The following is an 11,632-nucleotide window of genomic DNA, read 5'->3' on the forward strand; positions in this document are numbered from 1 at the left end:
ACGCTACTTGAGGGCGAGAGAATGATATTCTCCAGCGTTATCCTGAGTTTGTCGTCAGGTATGTGTTATGTCTTATGTTTGATTTTGTGGGCAAAATCCTTAAAAGGTGGGGTGAATATAATAACCCTCATTAGTAATTGTGGATTTAGTATTGAAGAATAATTAGAAGTAAAAGAAATAAAGTCACCTTTGGTGAAAAATGAGTTAAAATGACAGTTAAGAGGTAAAAATACGGGTAAATAAAGTTATCCAAAAAGTGAAAGTAAAAATAGAAATATGACTAGAAAAATATTCTAGTCCATTGGGTAAAGTTTGGTTATGAATGGAGGTGTGTAGATAGATAAACCTTTACCCAGTTGGATTTAAGTTGACCTATATAAGTGAAATTTCAAAAAAAGTTACTATTCCTTCTTATTTTCTTCTCGCGGACGACAGTGAGGGAGGAAGAGAATGAGATTTTGAAATCCAATCTTCCAAGGCTCATAACTTGAGCTAGAAAACTCCAAATCACTCCGTTCCAAAGCCAAACTTATAAGAAATTTCGAGAAGAATCCATTGGTACCAGTATTTCTGAGTGGGTTTCATTGTAGAGAGAGATCCTCCTCCTCCAAGATTTCGGATTTCATGGATAATGGAGATTTTGATGGAGCTTGAAGCCATGGGAGCTTGAAGTAAGCCTTCCCCTTCGTCTAGTTAAGTTTATGTTGAGAAATCTTGGTTTTCTTTTAGTTTTGAGGAAGATTGAATCTAGGTTTTCATTTTGAAAATTTGGTTTGATTGAGCATGTTAGAGCTTGATTCAGGTTTAGCTCATGTTGAGAAAAGTGTTTAGATGAGAATTTTAACGGTGAAAATGTATTTTGGAAAATTAAAAATACCGTATTTTTGAATAGTGTCGTATACGTGAATAGTGACGCATACATGAATAGTATTGTAGAGATGAACAGTGTCGTATATATCAATTAACGAATCTTGGATTAGAGGTGTGTGATAAGCTTGAATTTGATGGAGTAAAGCATTGAAATCATGAAGTTGGCATGATTTCCTTTATGTGCCTCTTAGCCATTTTCAAAGGAAGTATGTGCTATGAGTTACTGTTTTACAAAGCGAGCATACTTTTATGCGTGGAATGATATTCTAAGGTGTATGGACCTTCGCTTTGGTGAAATAAAAAAGAAAATAAGGTAGCTCCTTTGTATGGCCTTAAAATGAGTTTTGGCCATTTTCAAATGAGGTATATGTTCGGAGATATTGTTTCGCAAAGTGAGGATACTTATATGCGTAAAATAATTTATATAGGTGGCTAAGCTTGGGTTTAGGCACTAGACAAAGAGAAATCTTATAGCTCCTTTGTAATGGGCATTCGGCCTTAAATTGGGAAAAATAGGCTTTTAGGTGCTAAGAGGAGTAATGAGTGTTCTAAAGGCCTTTTGGGACTATCCTAAGACTAAGTGAATATATGGAATTTTGTGGGGATTTGTTGAACAAAGAACCACTCACTCATGACTTAATATGATTAAGTAAAAAGAAAATAAACAATAAAGTGTGTGTCTTGTATATTTACATAGCATTATATCATTTTATTGAGTTTTATGTTGAATTCCTTCTCTAGGTGTACCTAGGGACTGTGAACGTTTGGATTCTCGTGGAGTATGATAAGTAGCTTGTTCTTCAAGTAAGCAGATTGTAAAGTTCAAAGATGTAAGCTCTATGTTTATGGGGTTCGCTCCTACTTTGTGTTCCGCCATAGTGTACGGACTGTGGTCAGGTTGTATGATATGTATGAGATATATGATATAGATGCATTCATATAGAGCTATATGATAATATGATATGTTTTGTTTTGATGTATTTACTTTGATATGTGTTAATATGATATGTTTTGTTATGATATGACTTCTGTAATATGATTTCTGTAACAATATCTGGCCATTGATTGTATAGTACCCGGATGTTCGCTTTGGGGTCCTCCCTCGGGACTGATGGTGTACGCCTTTGATATGTTCTGGTTCCGCTTTGGGGTCCTCCCTCGGGAACACGTGCGTTGATTTCCGCTTGGGGTCCTCCCTTGGGAATGACTGCGTACGCCTCTAATATGTTCTGGTTCCGCTTTGGGGTCCTCCCTCGGGAACACGTGCGTTGAATTCCGCTTGGGGTCCTCCCTTGGGAATGACTGCGTACGCCTCTGATATGTTCTGGTTCCGCTTTGGGGTCCTCCCTCGGGAACACGTGCGTTGATTTCCGATTGGTGTCATCCCTTGGGAATGATTGCGTACGCCTCTGATATGTTCTGGTTCCGCTTGGGGTCCTCCCTTGGGAACACGTGCGTTGATTTCCGCTTGGGGTCCTCCCTTGGGAATAACTGCGTACGTTTCTGATAAGATATGTGTATATGTTTTGTTTGGTTATGATATTTGATTATATGACATGTTTTATGGGATATGTATGATGATTTTGTAAATGATATTTGTTACGTACGTTGATTTCCGCTTGGGGTCATCCCTTGGGAACGATTGCGTACGTCTCTGATATAACACGTTTTGTTCTGATGTGAGTATTGTGATGATTTTTGTAAAAGATATTTGTTACGCGTGTTGATTTTCGCTTGGGGTCATCCCTTGGGAATGACTGCGTTTGTCTTTGATAAGATATGTATATATGCTTTGTTCAGTTATGATAATTGTTTATATGGTGTTTTGTATATTATGTATCTGACTGTCATGCAGGAAGTGAGCCCAGGGTATGGAGGGTTTTCCATAAACCTGGAGTTTACTAGAGATTCGTCTCTAACCCCGTTTGGGGATATGATTTCAGGAACACAGTTAATTGAAGAGCCTCATGGGACAAGGACACTAACCGTGGCTAGAGGTACTAGTATGAGGATGTGGAGTTCTGGGTGGTCGGATGCTACTATTTGTTTTAGACGTATTTTTGGAGAAGATGTATTGTTGCATAGTGTTCATATTCGATACTTGTATATTTATGTATTCAGGCATGATGATATGACTATGTAGTATTCAGTTATGTTATGTATTGGATTGCATGCTATTAGATTTGTGGCACGGAGCCAAGTTCAGCATGCGCCCATAGATGGGTATCTGAGTATATTTGCATGACTGGTACTTCTGGAAATATATATTGTTTAAACTGTCTATCAGGAACTCTTGAGTGTGGGATTGGAAAATCCTCAGTTGTCCGATTTACAGAGGTTACTCTGTCCGATTTTCGTCTCCGTAAAATAAGAATTAAATTAGAAGAAGTATGCAATGTGATATGTCATGTGAAAAAGGATTAAAGAAAAAGAAAAAGTTAGTTCGTATTTTCGTAAGTTAAGTCTTCCGCTGTTTCTGTTTGTATCATATGTATGTTAATTGAACCGGCTCGAGACAGGGATGTTACAGAAACTGTGCATAAGAAAAGTAGTTGGGACTTGGGAGTTTTATTTTTGCTTTCATAGCATCATAAGCATGTAAAAGAATTATAGGATCAACGACTAATAAGATGGAGTATCATGTCTTGTGAAGTCTTGGTTCAAAGAAGATCTTTGACAAGATTCTGGTTTAATATTTGAATGCTGCACAATAATGTGACAAATATGGCATTTCATTGTAACCTTACTGAGAAATCAAAAATAAAGAAAACAAGTATTCACTTTGGTAGGGTACAAAAACAGTGATATTAGTCCTGCGAATACGTTCACAGGGTTTGGTAAGTCAATTTGAGTCCAGATTGTTGAAAACTGAACATCTTCCCAGGACAAATAATTTTCTCATCAGCAAAAGTTTTAGAACTTAATCACATGCAATTGGCTGGATTTCATGTTGTGGAATACCGTCCAAGTGTTGTGTATAACACATTTGATAGCTTAAAGAATTTTATTAATTCGAGTTCATACAACACTTGGCAACTGGATGGGCTAAACTCAATTGGAGATGTGTTTTGATCAATTGATCTTGTACAACTGTTACATACATATAAATAGAATGCAAGTGCTAGAGCATCAGTTATCAAAGATACTAACAACCAAACTTTCGTGCAAATTTAATAACCAGCGATAGGTATAAGGCCTTGCTTTTCAGTGCCTGCATAGACTATCTTTCATGGTAGTTTTGAGCATACTTACATACTAGTATCTTTTGAGTAATCATAGCTTTTATCTGTTTGTTTAAACACTTAATATGTTCATGTTATGACTTTAAATTATAAGAGCTATGTTGACAACTTGAATATTATAAACAATTGGGTTTCAATTATATCAAATAATAAACTTTCTTCAGAATTAAAAACTTCACCTTAAACCATATGAAAACAGTGAAAATCCATTTGTTTTATGACAGTTAGAGTACAATAACGCAAATTACATTTGATGAATGAAATTGCAATCTGCCAATGTGCTTATTGGGCTTACCCCATACCCTTTTAACGAAATCGGTATGTTTAACTCACTATCTTCTTGACCCCAGGCTGTAACCTTGATTTTAATCCTTGTCTGTGTTTTGGCCCTGCTATTTAGGTAGCGAGAACAGTGCTGGTCGTACATCATACACACGTGATCAGCGTCAATGATGATGAGTTTGAGTTCCTTAGATGTGTACATGTCGACATTGCCCATATTACCCTCACCCTCACCATCACCATCACCTATAATGATGTTAAATCTCAATGATTCAAATATTTGGCCCTTTTCGATGATGAAGCAGAAAATGAAGCCTACAGAAGGAGAGGGTGGAGCAGAAGAGAGATCAATAATTACATAATCATTTTTCGTTTTATACTCCAACCACTTTGGAACTCTGCTTTCTGGATACATATACACGTACGTTGCTTGATCACTGTACTTTTCAACATAGTCGTGTTCTGGCATGGATATATGTTGATGTGCTAAATTCATCACATTAATTTGTGCATTCAACTCAATAGCCATGCGAGAATGTTCATCCAAGTTCAAGCAATTCCAGAACTCAACACTTCTCCTATTTTCATTGAATTGTTCAGTGGCTGTTGAAGGGAACAGTACAGTCTCTAGTGATTGGCACCCTTCGGCAAGTAGAGTTTCAAGGTAAGGGGTAGCTCAGGTAGAGTATGAAGCTTCTCACAATAACGTATGCATAGATGTCGCAGTCTTGTAAGATTTTTTATGGACGAAGGCAAGCTCTCAATGTCACAGCCTCCAAGATCTAGGATTTCAAGCTTGCTTTGATGTCCTAAAGATGACGGCAATGGATCCAAATTGGTGGAATTTAAGTTCAGTTCTATAATATTCTCTGCTTTTACTGAGAATTCCTTGAATTTATTGCAGGATTCAAGGTTTAGATAGTTAAGGGAGCTTAAATGGGTATCGCTTGTAAGTCTGATAAGGGAATAGCAGCCAGGTGCATCCAATTTCTCGAGCTTGTTGAGAGAGACAAGATGCACGCTAGTTAACTCTTGACAACAAGAGATATCCAGTACTTCAAGATTTGTGGCTTTTGAAAAGTCTGGCAGCTCCTTCAACAATATCGAGGCAGCGAGTTTAACTTCTTTTTAATTCATCAGATTCTGTAACAAAATAAAACAAACCAAGCCACCACACATGAGCTCAAGTTGTTGATTTTGTATTCTTTGAATTAAGAGAAAAATTATTATAAGAAAAAACATAAATATTACCTGCACTCCATCCCAAAGATTTTCCATCCTACTTGCTGACAAGTCCAATATAACAAGTTTTTCTGCAGAAAAAATTTGGGGCAAAGATTCCAGATTCGTCCAAGTAAGATATCTTAGTCCAGTTGGCAAAGATTGAAACTGTTTAGGATGAGTATAAAGGAATCCCCTTTGAAACCAAAAAGGTGTAGAATGAAAATGTAGAAATTGTAGTTTGCTCATCTTAGCAAATGTATGGGGGCTTAATTTCAGCTGCTTATCTTCGGACAAGTACATACTTATGCTTCGAATGTCCTCAATCCCCTGCCATCAATTTAGAGGAAATTTTTTTAACATCATTAAAAGCCATTTCTCATAAAATATTCAAATGTCATCTAAAGATATCATTGTTAATTTATGCTTTTACCTTGTCATTCTTCAATTCTTCATTAATATCATCATAACCTTCAAATCGACGGTGGCTCCCAAGGTCTTCACTTGGTTCTTGGCGAACAATCTCCCATGCCATTTCTTTTAAAATATCATGCACAGATACAACATTGTCAACGGAAAAAGTTATAAGAGCTTTATCCTTTAGCCTTTCTAAGTCAATTGCCACTGAATTATCACTTTCACAATCCTTCAACAAAATTTTTATATCCAGCCCAGTTTCAAATTTAATCCACTTAAGAAGCATGCTAGATCTAAAAATATCTTCTTCTCTCCACGATCTAGACCATCATAACTCAATCTCATTACATTGTGAACCTCTTTATTTGGCATTCTTTCTAGTTTGTCAAGGAGACTTCCCCATATTTCCTCGCCTTTTCCACAGAGAAGACGACCCAAAACTTTAAGAACTAATGGAATGCCATGGGCATATTTGACCACCCTCTTTGAATGCTCAGAATATTCCATTTCAAGATGATCTTGTCTGAAGGCGTTCAAATTGAAAAGCTTAAGTGCTCCATCAAAGTCCAATTCCCCTGTAACACCCCGTTCTAGAACCGGTTTGTTAACATCGCATTATGATATTAAGCGCAGTTACAATCACATGGGTTCAATTAAAATCCGGATAAATTTTTCATTTTAAAACATGCCGAATTTATAATACCCAATTTCGTGATCATAACCGTATTACCTTGCGGAATCAGATAAACCAAGCTTAACATCATGTTCTTATTCCATTTTTAAAACATTAATTTACTTCTTATTTATTTCCCAACTTCTACTATATTGTAGATCTCTTCGTTAGCTACGCGTGGTTTCAAACCGCTCCTCATTTGGAGCTCTGTAGCTCAAGTTATGACAATTTTACTAACTCAGGTGTATGCTGAAAAACTACGCGGGTAGGCGCTTAAGCGCTCTCCAGGGAGCTTAAGCGCCCACAGACAGAAGGAATTTACATTTTTTTAGCCACCAAGGGCGCTTAAGCTCGCTCCAGGGCGCTTAAGCGCGCTACCTGGGCGCTTAAGCCCCCATTTTGGGCGCTAAAGCCCCAGGCGGCAGAAAGCTTTTGGTCTTCACAGGTGCATCAGGGCGCTTAAGCCCCCTCCTGGGCGCTTAAGCCCCCTGAGCAGGCTTAAGCCTCCATTTGCAGGCTTAAGCCCCCTCTTCTGGGCAATTTCCTATACTCATATTTTTCATGTATCTTTCTTGGGGAATCAATCCTACACATTTTACAACCTATTTAACAAGCTTGTGATATCCCTATATCATTGCTTAACTCTCATCCTCTCATCATTGATTTAACGGAAATTGGGCAGCATAACCTTTGTTTTCTCAACGTTTCCCAACTTAGCACAAGGTACCTAATTGACTTTCCAGCTCAACATATCCAATACATAAAAATACATTCATGCATTTAACTTACAGTAATCATCATACACAAATATCTTCATTACTTACAATATTACATCATGTCTTAATTACAAATCTCATATACATGCCAAAGGACTTAGCTACAAAATGAACATGATCAAAGCAAGTAACCATGTATCAGATACCCATTACTACTACAATGATCATGCACTAAGTCCTCCAAAATACATCATATGACATCAAAATATGCATATAGCAATGCTAAATGGCATGCAACTCAACATGTCCAGCTATCAGGTACAGTCTACTCATGCTTCTTGCCTCGATCAACCTCACCTCTATCAGTACCTGAAATGATGCCCCACAACACGGGGTGAGATATACGAATATATCACAGTAAACCAGAGGTCCTTGGAGATCACTCCACCCTAAGGTTCACTTTGATGTACACATAATCATAATAGCTTAACACATTCTTATCAGCAAGCATCACATGGACTTCCAAGAGAGATCCACTAAGGGCTGTTTCTCTTAGGCTCTTACCACATGGAGATCCACATAGGGCTGTTTCCAAGGGAAGTCCTTTCCTCAATCTATTCAAAGAGAGATCCTCAAAGGGTTGTTTCTCTTAGGCTCTTACCACATGAAGATCCACCTAGGGCTGTTTCCAAGGGAAGTCCTTTCCTCAATCTAGGAACCTCCAAGAGGGATCCACATAGGGCTGTTCCTCTTAGGCTCTAACCACATGGAGATCCACATAGGGCTGTTTCCAAGGGAAGTTCCTACCAATCATCCTCAACCATTACCTCATTCATTATTGCTACTTCTATAATCATTCCTCAATTACTCTTAAACAATCAAACATCAACCAATAATCATCAATCAATCATAACATGTATCAATGCATGAATCAATGCATGAGCATACAATCACTATCATAATTACATATCACATCTCATAAACCATTTCTCCTCAACGGAGTATGGTGGAACACTCAATGGGATCAACCACAAGGTCCAAAGGTTTACCTTGCTCTTTGAGCTTTCCTCAATTGCACACAACCCCAAGGGTTGGTCACTCCACTTGGTCCTCTTGCCTCAATCCTATCAACACAAGGAATACAATCAAACAATGCTAACAATGCAAGGAAATCCATAGTTCCAAGCCTAGATTTCTCCAAACATCAAAGCATACTAAAATAACACTATAAACTCATTTCTACCGATTAAATGTCATTCCTAGCATTTTTCACAACATACTCTAAGCCTCATTCTTCCTTGAACATAGCCAATCTACTCAACATTTCATAAAAACCCTAAAACACTATTCATTAACCCTAAACTCATGCAAATCTCCAAGAATCATGTGAAAGAGAGTGGAAACTTACCACCAATGATCACACAATAGAGGAATGAGTGTTCCTCAAGCTTCCATGGAGGTAGAAACCCCCAAAACCCCAAAATCTCACAAAGGGCCGAATTTTTGAGGGGCAATATCCCTCTCCACAATGCTCCCCACTCAAAACTAAGCTTGGATTATGAAAGAGGAGAAGATTTAGAGTGGTTTAGGCTTTTGAACGGATGGATTTGGTTGAGGATTGCTCCACCTAGGGTTCTCCCTCTCCTTTCCTCTTCCTTTTCCCCTCTTCTCCTTCTTCTCTTCTTTTCCTCTCTTCTGCACGACGGGTTGGGGAGGGACAATTGGGTTTCTTTTGTTGCATTGGTCACTTAACTTATGTTAAGTGACTTTAAGCGGGTATTGGTTCGTCTATCTATTCAACTCCATTAATTACCAAACTTTACCCAAAAGTCTGGAATATTATTCTAGGAATATTACTATTTTATTTTTATATTTTGGGTACTTTCGCCTGTACCCATTTATACCCCTTAATTTTCACTGAGTACACTTTTTAACTCCAAGTGACTCAGATTCATTTAATTAAGCCTTATACTTAATTTTACTCACTAAAATATGCTTAATTATTTAATTAAAATTAATCAATTAAATGCTTAAGTTTGGGGTATTATATTCACCCCACCTTTTTAACGATTTTGTCCTCAAAATCGACAAAACCACTCATTCAATCATCTATGGATTTATCGGTGAACTCTTCTTGTGTTCCCGAAGTTACCCTATTAATCTGTTCCTCTTTTCCTCATCATCTTATCATAAGATGAAATGTTTCATTCTTGATTCAATCTATGTTTTATAATTAGGTGATACTATTATGTTCAAGCACTTTTATCTTTCATTTTCCTCAAGGGTCATACCTATTCACTTGATATTTAACCCTGACCTTCTGCGGTCCTACTAATAACCTCATACATAAAATCTCATCTGATGGAACTTCCAAGAGAGATCCGCTATGGGCTGTTTCTCTTAGGTATCTGACCACAAGGAGGTCCCGAAGGCTAACTCCAAGGGAAGTTCCCCTCAATCCAGACCTTTAACGAGAATTCTCTATCTCATAGGATACTATCCTCATGGAGGTAATACTACCACTACATCCATGGAAAGGTCATTGCATACAACTTACGATCTTTTAGCAATCCATAGATAGTCTAGTCTTTAATTACTAGACATAACGAATCACACAATCATAATTGAGTTCACAGTCTAAGCATGTGTGGCTCCAACCTCAATAAACTATGCATGTCATATTAATCTACATGCGTCATACCTCCCGTCAAGCGTGGGAACCTCTCTAGCTGGGGTTGGGTCGAAGTGCTAACATTTGCCGCTGCTGAAGGGTCATAGACCACTTGCACATGAGCAACTCGTCCCACGATCTGGGGATAATCCCTCGCATAGTGACCAGGTCTAGCACACTTGAAACATACGTTTTGACCCATCAAACAAACGCCCTTGTGATGCCTCCCACAGTTGTCACACTGGGGCACAAGAGGTCTTTCATTGTCCCAACTCTGTTGACTCCCGCTTCTCTTAAACTTTTCCTCAGATTGTTTAGCTTGTAATCTTTCTTTAATACTCCTGTCATCCATCTTCTTACCCTTTTCTGAAGTAGAGCCAGTTGCTCCACTAGCACCAGATGCTTGTGCCTCGGAAGACTTCTTACTTTTCAGCACACCATAAACTTCTTCCACCTTCCGGCATTGGTTCACGAATCTACTAAACTCTCGGATGTCACAATTTGACATCTTTCGAGACATCTTCTCATTTAGACCCCATTGAAATTTAGAGGTCATCTCGGCCGGAATGGGTAAGGCTCTCCCATAGTTAGCATATTTCACCAATTCATTGAACTTGGCGAAATATTGGTCAATTGTCATCGACCCTTGCTTGAGATCGTTATACTCATTCTGTTTCTGTTCCCTAGCCTCCCTAGGAAAATAGTTATCCAAGAACAATGTCTCGAACAACCGCCAGGTGATTTCCCGGCCTTCAGCTTCTAATGGCTGCACGGTATTGGTCCACCAATCTTCCGCTTCCTCTTCCAGCATATAAACAGAGTAGATTAACTTCATTGCGTCAGGGCATCTCATCACCCTGAATATCTTCTCCATAGCTTGGAGCCATTTCGCAGCCGCCATTGGCTCATAACCTCCCTTAAAAGAAGGAGGTTTGTGTTTTCGGAAAGCCATCAATCTTCTTTCTTCAGCTTCATGCTCGTCAACACGCTCAACACGTGGTTGACGGACCTCAGTGTGATGGCTATGACTATCAGAATGGTGGCTAGCCTCACCTTCATTGTTACCTGCTACACCCTCTTCCTGTGAAGGAGGTGGAGAAGGCGTAGCAGTGTGAGGAGGAGGAGTGGGTTGCCAGTTCACGGGCCTAGGACCCCTCAACGTCCTCAACTCGGTCATCATCGCGGCCATAGCAGTCCGCGAGTCTTCATTTGTCTTTAACAAATTTTCATTGGCTTGCCTGCTAGCAGCCAACTCTCTCTGAACGGCTGCAAGAGCTTCAGCCACGGGATCAGGCGGTACGCCCGTTGCCCCACGGCCACTTCTGGGCCTCACAAGAGCAGCCAAAACAGGTTCTGGCTGAGCATTGGTGTTTGATGGTCCGGGGTTGTTTCGGTTCCTCGTCATGTCACTACACATGTTACACAAAGAAGTGAGTTGATCAGGCCCACACTTAGTGATCACAAATGCAATAATCATCAAGAGTACTAAAACAACTATAAAGCATCAAACACTAAGCATACTCAACAATAGCTAACAGTT

The 11,632-nt window shown here is 38.9% G+C and overlaps 1 pseudogene; it reads right to left on the minus strand.

Moving 5' to 3' along the window:
- Positions 1-4,356: 4,356 nt before the first annotated feature.
- On the minus strand, positions 4,357-11,151 carry LOC133308243 (disease resistance protein RUN1-like; annotated as a pseudogene).
- Positions 11,152-11,632: the final 481 nt, after the last annotated feature.

Source organism: Gastrolobium bilobum, unplaced genomic scaffold, assembly GCF_033153095.1.
Source record: "Gastrolobium bilobum isolate Gb01-03AN ecotype WA unplaced genomic scaffold, APGP_CSIRO_Gbil_v1 utg372413, whole genome shotgun sequence".
NCBI lineage: Eukaryota > Viridiplantae > Streptophyta > Magnoliopsida > Fabales > Fabaceae > Gastrolobium > Gastrolobium bilobum.